Raw genomic sequence first — 12,618 nt, 5'->3', positions numbered from 1 at the left:
GTACGCACACACACGCACACGAACACACACCCTCACACACGCGCGCACACACACCCTCACACACGCGCACACACACACACACTGAATAAACCTCTTTTATTCAGCCTGGCCCAGGTTAGTACTGCTCTCTCGCTCTTTCTCCCCCATTCCTTTTCTCTCTCTCTCTCTCTCTCTGTCTTCTCATCTTCCGAGGCTTTGGGCTCAAGCCCCCTCTCCCCTTTCCCCCTTCCCCCTCCCCACCCACCCACCCACCGCCTACGCCAAGGGGAGGGCGGAGATGAGGGAGAGAGAGTGATGTCCTTCGGATGAGACGTTAAACCTCACTCCCCCTCAGCCCCCTGTCCAATAGCCCACTGTTGAGATGTTCATCGCCCTCCGCCCCGTCCTGATCCCAACCCCCAGCCCGAGGTCCAAAATCCTTGACGGTCCAGAGCCTTGGGACGTCCTCCCCGGCCCAAGAGGCTCTGCGGAAACATAACCTGTTGCTGTTGTTGAGAGAGAGAGAGAGAGAGGGGCGGGGGCTTCAGGGAGCCGAGGGGGAATATGGGGCAGAGAGGCGTTAAATAATAATAATCCTTACATTTAACACGTCGTCGGGATGTCTCAAAGCGTCTCGAGGGACTTTTGCAGCAATCGATAATAATAGTAATAATTAATATTAATCCTTACTATAAAGCGTAGCGACCGTACGTTTTGTGGGCGAAACACGGCAGCCAATTGCGCACAGCAAAGTGCCCCACAAACAGTCGTGGATTGAAGTGACCGAATTTATTATTATTATTATTATTATTATTATTATTGTTTGAAGGGATTATTACCGCCGGAAAAGCGATCTGCCAATCGACCAACAACTGGGAATTGCTGGATACACAGAGGCGTGTGTGTGTCTGTGTGTGTGTGTGTGTCTGTGTGTGTGTGTGTGTGTGTCTGTCTGTGTGTGTGTGTCTGTGTGTGTGTGTGTCTGTGTGTGTGTCTGTGTGTGTCTGTGTGTGTGTGTGTCTGTGTGTGTGTCTCTGTGTGTGCGTGTGTCTGTGTGTGTGTCTGTGTGTCTGTATGTGTGTGTGTCTCTGTGTGTATGTGTGTCTGTGTGTGTGTCTGCGTGTGTGTGTGTCTCTGTGTGTGTGTGTGTCTGTGTGTGTGTCTCTGTGTGTGTGAGTGTCTGTGTGTGTCTGTGTGTGTGTGTGTCTGTGTGTGTCTGTGTGTGTGTGTGTCTCTGTGTGTGCGAGTGTCTGTGTGTGTGTGTGTCTGTGCGTGTGTGTGTGTCTCTGTGTGTGTGTGTCCGTGTGTCTGTGTGTGTATGTGTCTGTGTGTCTGTGTGTGTGTGTGTGTGTCTGTGCGCGTGTGTGTGTTTCTGTATGTGTGTGTGTCTGTGTGTGTGTGTGTGTGTCTGTGTGTATGTGTGTATGTGTGTGTGTCTGTGTGTGTGTGTGTCTGTGTGTGCGCGTGTGTCTGTGTGTGTGTGTCTGTGTGTGTGTCTCTGTGTGTGTGTGTGTCTGTGTGTGTGTGTGTGTGTCTCTGTGTGTGTGTGTGTGTCTGTGTGTGTGTCTCTGTGTGTGTGTGTGTGTGTCTGTCTGTGTGTGTGTGTGTGTCTCTGTGTGTGTGTGTGTGTGTCTGTGTGTGTGTGTGTGTGTTTGTGTGTCTGTGTGTGTGTGTGTGTGTGTGTCGGTGCCCCTCACTGTCTCCTCTCGGCTGGCAGGAGCGATGCCACACGTGGGGAACTTGCTGAACTGACCAAACACATCAACCCGGATGAGATCAACCTGGACGAGGATGACGATGATGAGGAAGGCGAGGAAGCGGAGCCTGACGGTAAGGAGCCTCTCACTGTAGCCACGGCAACCCTTCAGAAATCTCCAGCGGGGCAGCGGGGGGGTGGGGGGGTGGGGGGTGTGGGCAGTGTACAGGTGTCAACCATTTTATATTCACACACACAGTCACACACACTCACATACACGCGCACACAGTAACACACACACAATCTCACACACACACACACATACATACACACACTCACATACACGCGCACACAGTAACACACACACAGTCACACACACACACACATACTCACATACACACACTCACATACATGCGCACACAGTAACACACACACAGTCACACACACACACACACATACAGGCACATACTCATATACACGCACGCAAAGTAATACGAGTTTGCATACAGGACAGGCACACATGTGACTCGCATTACACGCATTACACACACACACTCACAGACAGGCGCACACAGACATACACACACACACACACACAGTCACAGACACACAGAAACACACATGTGTCACACACAGTTGCACACACACACAGTCACTCTCTCTCACCCACACACACACACACCAGTCTCACAAAGACGGTCTTAATGATCGATTTACCGACCGTGTGAATTGAACGCTAACAATTATTCCCCACCCCCCCCCCCCCCCCACACCCCATCTCTCCTCCACTCTCTCGCCCCCCCCCCTTGTTCTCTCTCAGAGGTACAACTGGAGCAGAGGAGTGTGCCCTCGGCTGTGTTTGGGGGCCTGAAGGACGACTGAACAGCGAGGGGAGTCGGTCGGTCGCTGAGAGAGAGAGAGAGAGAGAGAGAGAGAGAGACGTTATATCTGTGCGGTCTGTTAAACCTCCGTATTTTTACCCGAACCGTAGAGTGAGATCAAACTCTCTCTCTTTGTTACCGTTTTTAATGCTCTTTTTCCCCCCCCCCCACCACCGACCCCATCGCCCACCCTCGCACCCCACCCCACCCCACCCCACCCCCCACCAACCCCTCACCTGTGTGTCTGTTGTCGACCTGTTGTAAGACTGTGTGATGAGGGTTGGGGTTGGGGTGGGGGTGGGAGGGGGAGAGGTTGGTGGGGTGTTGATTGGGTGTATAAATAGCTTTATATTGATAATAAAAACGATAACAGTTCCTTATCGAACCTGGACTCGGTTTCGTCGAAACAGCCTCCGCAATAGTCCACGTCCTTGCCCCCAAAGCCCCCCCCACGCCCTCCCCTGGCCCTGCGACCACCATCTCTCCCCTCCCCTCTGCTCAGCGGGCTCCGGCTTGCCCCCACATTCCCGCCCGCCCGCCCCCCAGCCCCCCACCCCCACCAACTCCCCCCTCACCAACCGTGCCTTCGGTCACCTTCCTACCCCCCCACACCCCCCCCCACTCCCAACCGTCCAACCCCTACCCTACGCACCCCACACCTCCCCAACTACTCTCTCTCGTTCCTAACCGGGTTCCTGCTTACTGCTGGGTAAGCAGAGGCGTGTGTGTGTGTGTGTGTGTCTCTGTGTGTGTGTGTGTGTGTGTCTGTGTATGTGTGTCTGGGTGTGTGCGTACGTGTGTCTATCTGTGTGTCCGTGTGTGTGTGTGTGTGTGTGGAGTAAGGAAATCTGCCCAAGTTTTCGACACTGGACTCGAACCCGGGTCCTCTCGCTCGCGAGGGCTCTAACCACTGCGCTGACGGGGCTCGAGGCTGGAGTTGGGGGGGTGTGGGTGGGGTGGGGTGGAGTGGGTGCGGGGGGGGGGAAACAGAACAGACCGGCGAGCGCTGAAGGGAGAGCGGGACCGGGGGGGGGGGTCAGGGCGAGGGTGCAACCACACGGAGGGAAAGAGACGTCTGTGACCTGATTAACAGCGACTGGGATAGGTGTCGAGTGATTTACATACAGCCCCAGGGCTTCGCATCGGACCACAATGGAGCCTTTGAGGGATTATTTAAACCCAGGTATTTTGGGCGCTCGGAACGGAAATAAAACACTGGCCTTTTGTCCTCACGCCCTCAAAGGAGCTTTTTACAGCGATTGCTATCAAGCGCGGTGACTCTCTCGCTCTCGCTCTCGCTCGCTCTCTCTCGCTCTGGCGCGTGGGCGAAGCGCGGCAAACCCATTTCCACGCAGCGCGAGGGTCCCGCGGGCGACCGAGCAGCGGATATTAATAATGCACTCGACATCGCCTCCGCGAGAACGTCTCAAAGGCGCCGTGCGCTGTCAGAGTGGGGGCGACTGGGTGTCTTGCGGGCGGAACGGGCTGCCAGACCGCGCCCAGCGACGTCCCCACACACGCGCTCGTGGGTTGAAGCGACCGAATTATATACATATATATATTTTTTTGAAGGGATTATTACACCCACCGCACCCCCCCACCCACCGCCCCCCCCACCCGCCGCACCCCCACCACCTTCCCCTCCCAGCCCCCTCTTTGAAAAGAGATCCGTCGACCGACTGACGAGCGGGTTCCCGCTTACTTGGCCCGCGAAACACACAGTCACTACGCTTTGAGACGTCTCGAAGGCCCTGTGTCAAATACTGCCGTGTGCGTGTCTGTGTGCGTGTCTGTGTGTGTGTGTGTGTGTGTGTGGGGGGGGGTAAACTTGCCCAAGGTTTCGCCCTGACCTGACCCGCCCGGGAATCGAACCCGGGTCGCTCTCTCTCTCTCTCTGTGTGGCTTGCGAGGGGAGAGGGTGGGGGGGGGGGGTCTAACCCCCCCCTGAGCTACAGGGAGAGAGAGACTCCAGAAACATCTCATCCAAAGGACGGCATCTCTCGACAACACAGCTCTCCAACCCCACCCCACACCCCACACCCCCACCCCACCCGCCCCCTCCCCCCCCACCCGCCCCCCCCCGCCCAGCGCACTGCGTTCAGTGAATTAATCAATTCACCCGGAAAAGGCAAAAAAAAAAAGTGAGTGGAATTAAAGGTCCCGTCGAACAGAAGCGAATCAGTTTATTTTTTTTTCCCCAAACTGGTACATTGTTTTAAATATAAAATCGAATTCCAGAGATATTTTGTTTTATTTATTCGTGACGTTTCACTCCCACACCCACCCCCCCCCACCCCCAACCCCACACCTACCCCCACCCACCCACCCACCCCACCCCACCCACCCTCCCCCCGGCTCGTGCAAAACCTCCCGAGCGAGACAGACAAGAGACAAGAGACGGACGGACGGACAGACAGACGAGACGGACGGACGGACGGTTTAGCTTCTCACTGGTATAGACAAGTTGTTGGGTGGGTGGTCGGGTGGTCGGGTGCTGGGTGGGCTCGGAGCCAGCACAGCTGGGGATAATTATCACAGCCCAACCCCAACATAACACCCTCAACAAGTGCCAATCGTTTCCCCGTCATTCTCTCTCTCTCTCTCTCTCACTCTATATATATTATATATATATATTTATATTAAGCCACGACCAAGTCACGGCTTTAATAATAAAAAAAACCTACACCAGTATTTCAAAATAAGCCTTTTTACAATCAATTTCCTGCCCCTAATTCCCCCCCTTCCCCTCCCCCCCCCCCCCCCCACACCCCCCCCAACCCCAGAACCTTTTGAACATCTCTTTGAAGTCCATCATCTCCTGATCTGCTCATTGAAATCGCAAACCACCTTTACTATCCATCACCATTAGGTGTCACTAGTGAGCAGATGTCCCATTACTCCCCCCCCCCCCACCCCCCCCCATCACCCCCCCCATAAAGTGACAACTGTTGGCAGGATGCAGTAGTAGTAGTAATAATAATAATCCTTGCACTCGATACTGCGCCTCATCATGTCTTCCGAGACGTCTCAACACTCTGCAAAGGGTCCGCTGCGAAGGGCTTTGTTCTGCTCGCAAAAAAACAGTCACTACGCCGTATTCCTGCGAAGCGCTCGGAGGCGTCTCGGAGGCGTCGCATCAGACGCAAAGGATTATTGTTATGATTATTCATCGGTATCGCGGTGAATTGACTTGTGGGTTTTGTGGGTGTCGCTGGAGAGCGACATCTACTGGGGGAGTGGGAGTGGGGAGGGTGTCGGGGAGGGGGTGTCGGGGAGCGGGGGGGGGGGTCGGGGAGGCCGAAAACAACACGAGGTGTTGTGTTTCACCCCAAACCAAGTCCCAATTGTTGGAGGGAGGTCAAATGATCCATTACTTGTCAGTTTTTTTTTGGGGGGGGGGGGGTGGTGGGGGAAAGAGGGGGAGCGCGGAGGTTGGGGGGGTGGAGAGAGGGGGGGAGGATGGGTAGGGGTGGGGGTGGCAAAATGTGTACAAGGGTCCACTCCCGTCACTGGGGTGTACCATCAAGTGTACGACAGACGTCTCGGAAGCGCTTCGCGGGATGCACCGTGGAGTGTAGTGACTGTGTGTGTGTGTGTTTTGCGGGCGCAACGCGGCCCCACAAACAGCCGTAGATTGACTAGGTTAAGCGAGGCAGTGCAAGAACAAGGGTTGGGGGGGGGGGGGGGGGGGGGTGTTGGGGGGAGAATGTGTGTGTGTGTGAGGGGGGTGGGTGTGGGGGGGGAGTGTATGTTGGGGGTGGGGGGGAAAGGGACACTGAACGCGTCGGGCAGTGTTCAAAAGGCAGCGAAAATGGCAATTTAGGGGGGGGAGGGGGCGGTTTTTAAGGGGGGGGTTGGGTTGGGGTTTGGGGGGGAGGGGCGGGGGGTTGAGAAAAAAACACACACAAGACTTGGGGGGGAAAAGATGGATGGATATTGGGGGAGAGGGAGAGAGAGAGAGAGAGAGAGAGAAGGCGTTAAAGTGGGGGAGATTTCTTCTCTAACCTCTTACCCCCCAAAACCCCCACACATCCACTCCTTAAGCAAGACCCCTCCTCTCCCTCCCCCATTTGTTGGCCTCTCTCTTCCACCACCCCCAACCCCCCCCCGCCGCCACCCCCCATTTCGTTCCTCGCCCCTTTCCCCCACTCTCTTCTCCTCCGCCTACTCCTCTCTCTTCCCGCCCCTCCCATCTCTCTCCTCTCCCCCTCTCTCTCTCTCTCCAACCCCCCTACTCCTCTCCCCTTCTCTTTCCCCCCCCCAACTACTCTCTCGTCTCTCCCCCTCTCTCCAAACCCCCCCAACCCCCTCTCTCCTCCCCCCCTCTCTCTCTCCCCCCCCCTCTCTCTCTCTCTCTCTGACACACACGGAAACCCACCAACTTTGCTTAAGGATCTTCCAAACCCAACTGAGAAGTCCAGGGCCTCCCTCCCTCCCACCCACATCTCTCTCTCTCTCTCTCTCTCTCCCTGGAGGGAGAGGCACCCTACTCACCTAATTCCGGAGAGTATTAGGCGCAGGTTGGCGAGAGGCACAGACCCAGGCAGTGAAAGAAGAGTGATGGCTCCATTGATATTTTTCTTTAACGCGAACGACTTGAGCGAAAAATAACTTCAAAGCAGATCCGATCCCTCAAAACAAGAGACACTAACAACGGACTATGTACAGTGACCATTCCCCCTCACCCTCCGACTGACTGAACCCCCTTTACACCCCCAAAAAAACAGCCTCAGGTTCCCCCCCCCAGGGGCGGTGGGGAATAATTGTTAGCGTTCAATTCACACGGTCGGTAAATCGATCATTAAGACCGTCTTTGTGAGACTGGTGTGTGTGTGTGTGTGTGTGTGGGTGAGAGAGAGTGACTGTGTGTGTGTGCAACTGTGTGTGACACATGTGTGTTTCTGTGTGTCTGTGACTGTGTGTGTGTGTGTGTATGTCTGTGTGCGCCTGTCTGTGAGTGTGTGTGTGTAATGCGTGTAATGCGAGTCACATGTGTGCCTGTCCTGTATGCAAACTCGTATTACTTTGCGTGCGTGTATGTGAGTATGTGCCTGTATGTGTGTGTGTGTGTGTGTGACTGTGTGTGTGTTACTGTGTGCGCGTGTATGTGAGTGTGTGTATGTGAGTATGTGTGTGTGTGTGTGTGTGTGACTGTGTGTGACTGTGTGCGCGTGTATGTGAGTGTGTGTATGTATGTGTGTGTGTGTGTGAGATTGTGTGTGTGTTACTGTGTGCGCGTGTATGTGAGTGTGTGTGACTGTGTGTGTGAATATAAAATGGTTGACACCTGTACACTGCCCACACCCCCCACCCCCCCCCACCCCCCCGCTGCCCCGCTGGAGATTTCTGAAGGGTTGCCGTGGCTACAGTGAGAGGCTCCTTACCGTCAGGCTCCGCTTCCTCGCCTTCCTCATCATCGTCATCCTCGTCCAGGTTGATCTCATCCGGGTTGATGTGTTTGGTCAGTTCAGCAAGTTCCCCACGTGTGGCATCGCTCCTGCCAGCCGAGAGGAGACAGTGAGGGGCACCGACACACACACAGTCACACACACACACAGTCAGTCACTCACACACACACACACAGTCACTCACACACACACACACACACACACACAGTCACACACACACACACACACACAGTCACTCACACACACACACACACAGTCACACACACACACCACAGTCACTCACACACACCACAGTCACTCACACACACCACAGTCACTCACACACACCACAGTCACTCACACACCACACACACACACACAGCGTCACTCACACACACACACACACACACAGTCACACACACACACACACACAGTCACTCACACACACACACAGTCACACACACACACAGTCACTCACACACACACACACACACAGTCACTCACACACACACACACACAGTCACACACACACACACAGTCACTCACACACACACACACAGTCACTCACACACACACACAGTCACTCACACACACACACACACACACACACACAGTCACACACACACACACACACACAGCGTCACTCACACACACACACACACACACAGTCACACACACACACACACACAGTCACTCACACACACACACAGCGTCACTCACACACACACACACAGCGTCACTCACACACACACACACAGCGTCACTCACACACACACACACACACACACAGAGCGTCACTCACACACACACACACAGTCACTCACACACACACACACACACACAGCGTCACTCACACACACACACACACACACAGTCACTCACACACACACACACACACCACACAGCGTCACTCACACACACACACACACACACAGTCACACACACACACACACAGTCACTCACACACACACACACACAGTCACTCACACACACACACACAGAGTCACACACACACACACAGCGTCACTCACACACACACACAGTCACTCACACACACACAGTCACACACACACACACACAGTCACACACACACACAGCGTCACTCACACACACACACACACACACACACAGCGTCACTCACACACACACACAGCGTCACTCACACACACACACACACAGTCACTCACACACACACACACACAGCGTCACTCACACACACACACACACAGCGTCACTCACACACACACACACACACACAGCGTCACTCACACACACACAGTCACACACACACACACAGTCACTCACACACACACACAACATCACTCACACACACAGTCACTCACTCACACACACACACACACACAGTCACTCACACACACACACACACACACAGTCACTCACACACACACACACACAGTCACTCACACACACACACACACACACACAGTCAGACGGTTTCTCTTTCTCTCACACACACACAGACACACACCAGTCAGAGTGAGATCTGGAGCTAAACCGCCGGGAAATTTCCTCGTCAACCCCCTCCCTCCCTCCCTCCCTCCCTCCCTCCCTCCTTCCCAAACACAGTCACTACACCGCACCGACTGACCTGACAAAGAGGATCTTGTCCTTGGGTTTGGGCTGTTCCCGCTCGGCCTCCTCCGCCAGTCGCTGGGCCTTCTGCTCCAGGAGCTTCATGTCGTCCATTCCACTCTGTCCCGGGGCCAGGTCAGACACTACAGCAACAACAACAACAACAACACATCACATCTACACACAGCCCTTCACGTCAGGAGAACGTGCCAAGGCGTTGGGCTCGACGGTCAGGGGTTTGGACCCGAGCTGGGGGTCGGGATCAGGAGGGGTGGGTGGGGGGGGGGGGTAGAGGGCGCGATCGGTCGAAGAGGAGGGTCTTGAGACGGGCCTAGAACGAGGGGAGGGAGGGAGAGAGAGTGGGACAGAGGGAATTGGACAGGGGGAGACAGCGGGAGCAAGCGGGGAGAGAGAGAGAGCAGGGAATGGGGTTAGATCCCAGTGTAGGGGTCTCTCTCTCTCTCCCCCCTCCATCTTCTCTCTCTCCCTCGCCACCCACTCCATCCTCTCTCTCTCTCTCCCTCCCTCCCTCAACATCCCCTCCATCCTCTCTCTCTCTCTCTCTCCCTCTCTCTCTTTTCTTCTTTCTATCCCTCTCTCTCCCCTCTGTCCCTCTCCCTCACTCCCTCCCCTTCTCTCCTCCTTCTCTCCCCCTCTCCCTCTCTCTCCCTCTGTCCCCCCTCTCCCTCTCTCTCCCCCTCTGTCCCCCTCTCCCCTCTGTCCCCCCTCTCCCTCTCTCTCCCCTCTGTCCCCCCTCTCCCTCTCTCCCCTCTGTCCCCTCTCCCCTCTCCTCTCTCTCCCCTCTCTGTCCCCCTCTCCCTCTCTCCCCTCTCCCTCTCTCTCCCCTCTGTCCCCCCTCCCTCTCTCTCCCCCTCTGTCCCCCCTCTCCCTCTCTCCCCTCTCTCCTCTCTCCCCTCTGTCCCCCTCTCCCTCTCTCTCCCCCTCTGTCCCCCTCTCCCTCTCTCCCCCTCTGTCCCCCCTCACCCTCTCTCTCCCCCTCTCTCCCCTCTGTCCTCCCTCTCCCTCTCTCTCCCCCTCTGTCCTCCTTCTCCCCCTCTCCCCCTCTGTCCCCCTCTCCCCTCTCTCTCCCCTCTGTCTCCCCTCTCCCTCTCTGTCCCTCTCCCTCTCTCTGGTCTGTGGGATGAGGATCACGCGAGGCCGAGGCTGTGTCACTCACAAACTGCAGACCAGGCCCGGGCGCCATCTTTGCCATAGCCCCGCCCCCAGACTCCCCGTCACCACCCTGGCCCCGCCCCCGAGCCTCCAGCCACGCCCTCCCTCTCCTTCCATTGGTCCCGAGCCACCCTCATCCCCGCCCCGCGCTTCCATTGGCTGTGCTGGCCCTGCTCCCGCCCCCACCGGTCGCTGATTGGCTGCCATGGGAGACGCGGAGCCTCTGATTGGTCGGCGGGAGATGACGGGCCATCCAGGGCTGTTACCATAGCGACCGAGAGACGCCACAAAACCCGGAAATAACAAGAATATTAATAATAATAATACTACTACTACTACTCCCGGCGTTTGACACAGCGCCTCGTCACGTCTTCGAGACGTCTCCAAGCGCTTCACGGAATAGGCCGTAAAGTGTAGTGACTGTGTGTTTTGCGGTCCGAAACGCGGCAGCCAATCGCCCCCACAAACAGCCGGGGGTTGAGTGACCCAATTATTATTATTATTATTATTATTATTATTATTTTTGAAGGGATTATTAACCCCCGGAAAAGCGATGCCCCCAATCGACTAACAACCGGGTTCCCGCTGACTGCTGAGGAGGGACAGAGGCGCGTGTCCGTGTCCGTGTGTGTGCGCGTGTGTGTCCGTGTGTGCGTGTGTGTCCGTGTGTGTGTGCGTGTGTGTCCGTGTGTGTGCGTGTGTGCGTGTGTGTCCGTGTGTGTGTGCGCGTGTGTGTCCGTGTGTGTGCGTGTGTGCGTGTGTGTCCGTGTGTGTGTGCGTGTGTGTCCGTGTGTGTGCGTGTGTGTCCGTGTGTGTGGTGTCTCAGGTGTCGCCCTGACCTGACCCGCCCGGGACTCGAACCCGGGTCTCTCTCGCTTGCGAGGCGAGGGCTCTAACCCCTGAGCTACAGGGTTTTGAAGAGCGATCCTTTCAGTACCATTTACCTGACCTTCCCGGCGCCTCTGTCGTTCACTCCTATTTATCGTCATCTGGAAGCCGGAATGGATTTTCATTCCATTTTTATTTATATATTTACTGTGAAGATAGTTCGGTGTTTGGAGGAGGGAGGGAGGGAGGGAGGAGAGAGAGGGAAGGAGGGAGAGAGAGAAGAGAAAGAGAGGAGGACAGGAGAGAGGGAATTGAGAGAGAGAGGGAAGGAGGGAGAGAGAGAGAGAGAGAGGGTGGAAGGGGCAAGGAGGGAGGGAGAGAGAGGGGTGAAGCAGGGTACAGAAAGAGGCGTAATAATCAGTGTAGGTTGAGGGTTGCGGTGTGTTCAGAGTCGAGGTACAGATCAGCCACGATCGAATGCAATGGCAGAACAGGCTCGAGGGGCTGAATGGCCTCCTCCTGTGCCTGTGAGTTCCCTGCGATTGCTGAGTCCCCTTGCGGTGTGAGCTGGAGGAGGAAGTGGGGTGGGGGGGGGGGGCGTGGGGCGGGCGAGGTTAGCAGGACACGGTGGGTTTGGGGGGAAGGCCGCTGGGGTAGAAAGGCCTGCCAGCCAAGGCGGTGCTCCTCTCCACCCATCCGATGTAGTGGGAATAGCGGGTGTACAGAGCCGTGTGGTTACAGGATTTACTGCAGAACGAAGCGGCTCCGGCGATCACCCAGATCTTCGAGACTTTGTGCTGACATTCCAGCGTTGCACCGTATCCTCCCTACAACCGCAGGGAGAGAGAGAGGGGGGGGATAGAGAGAGAGAGGGGGGGGAGAGAGGGAGAGGGGGAGGGAGGGAGGGGGAGGGAGGGAGGGAGTAGAAGAAGAGGAGGGAGAGAGGGAAGGAGAGAGAGGGAGGGAAAGAAGGGGATATATATATAGAGAGAGAGAGAGAGAGAGAGGGAGGGAACGAGAAAAAGAGAGGAGGGGTGGGTGGGCAGAGAGGGGGGGAAAGAGAGAGAAAGAGCGACCATTA

Source organism: Callorhinchus milii, unplaced genomic scaffold (genome assembly GCF_018977255.1).
Source record: "Callorhinchus milii isolate IMCB2004 unplaced genomic scaffold, IMCB_Cmil_1.0 Scaffold29, whole genome shotgun sequence".
Taxonomy (NCBI): Eukaryota; Metazoa; Chordata; class Chondrichthyes; order Chimaeriformes; family Callorhinchidae; genus Callorhinchus; species Callorhinchus milii.
Note: the sequence above shows the minus strand (reverse complement) of the source record.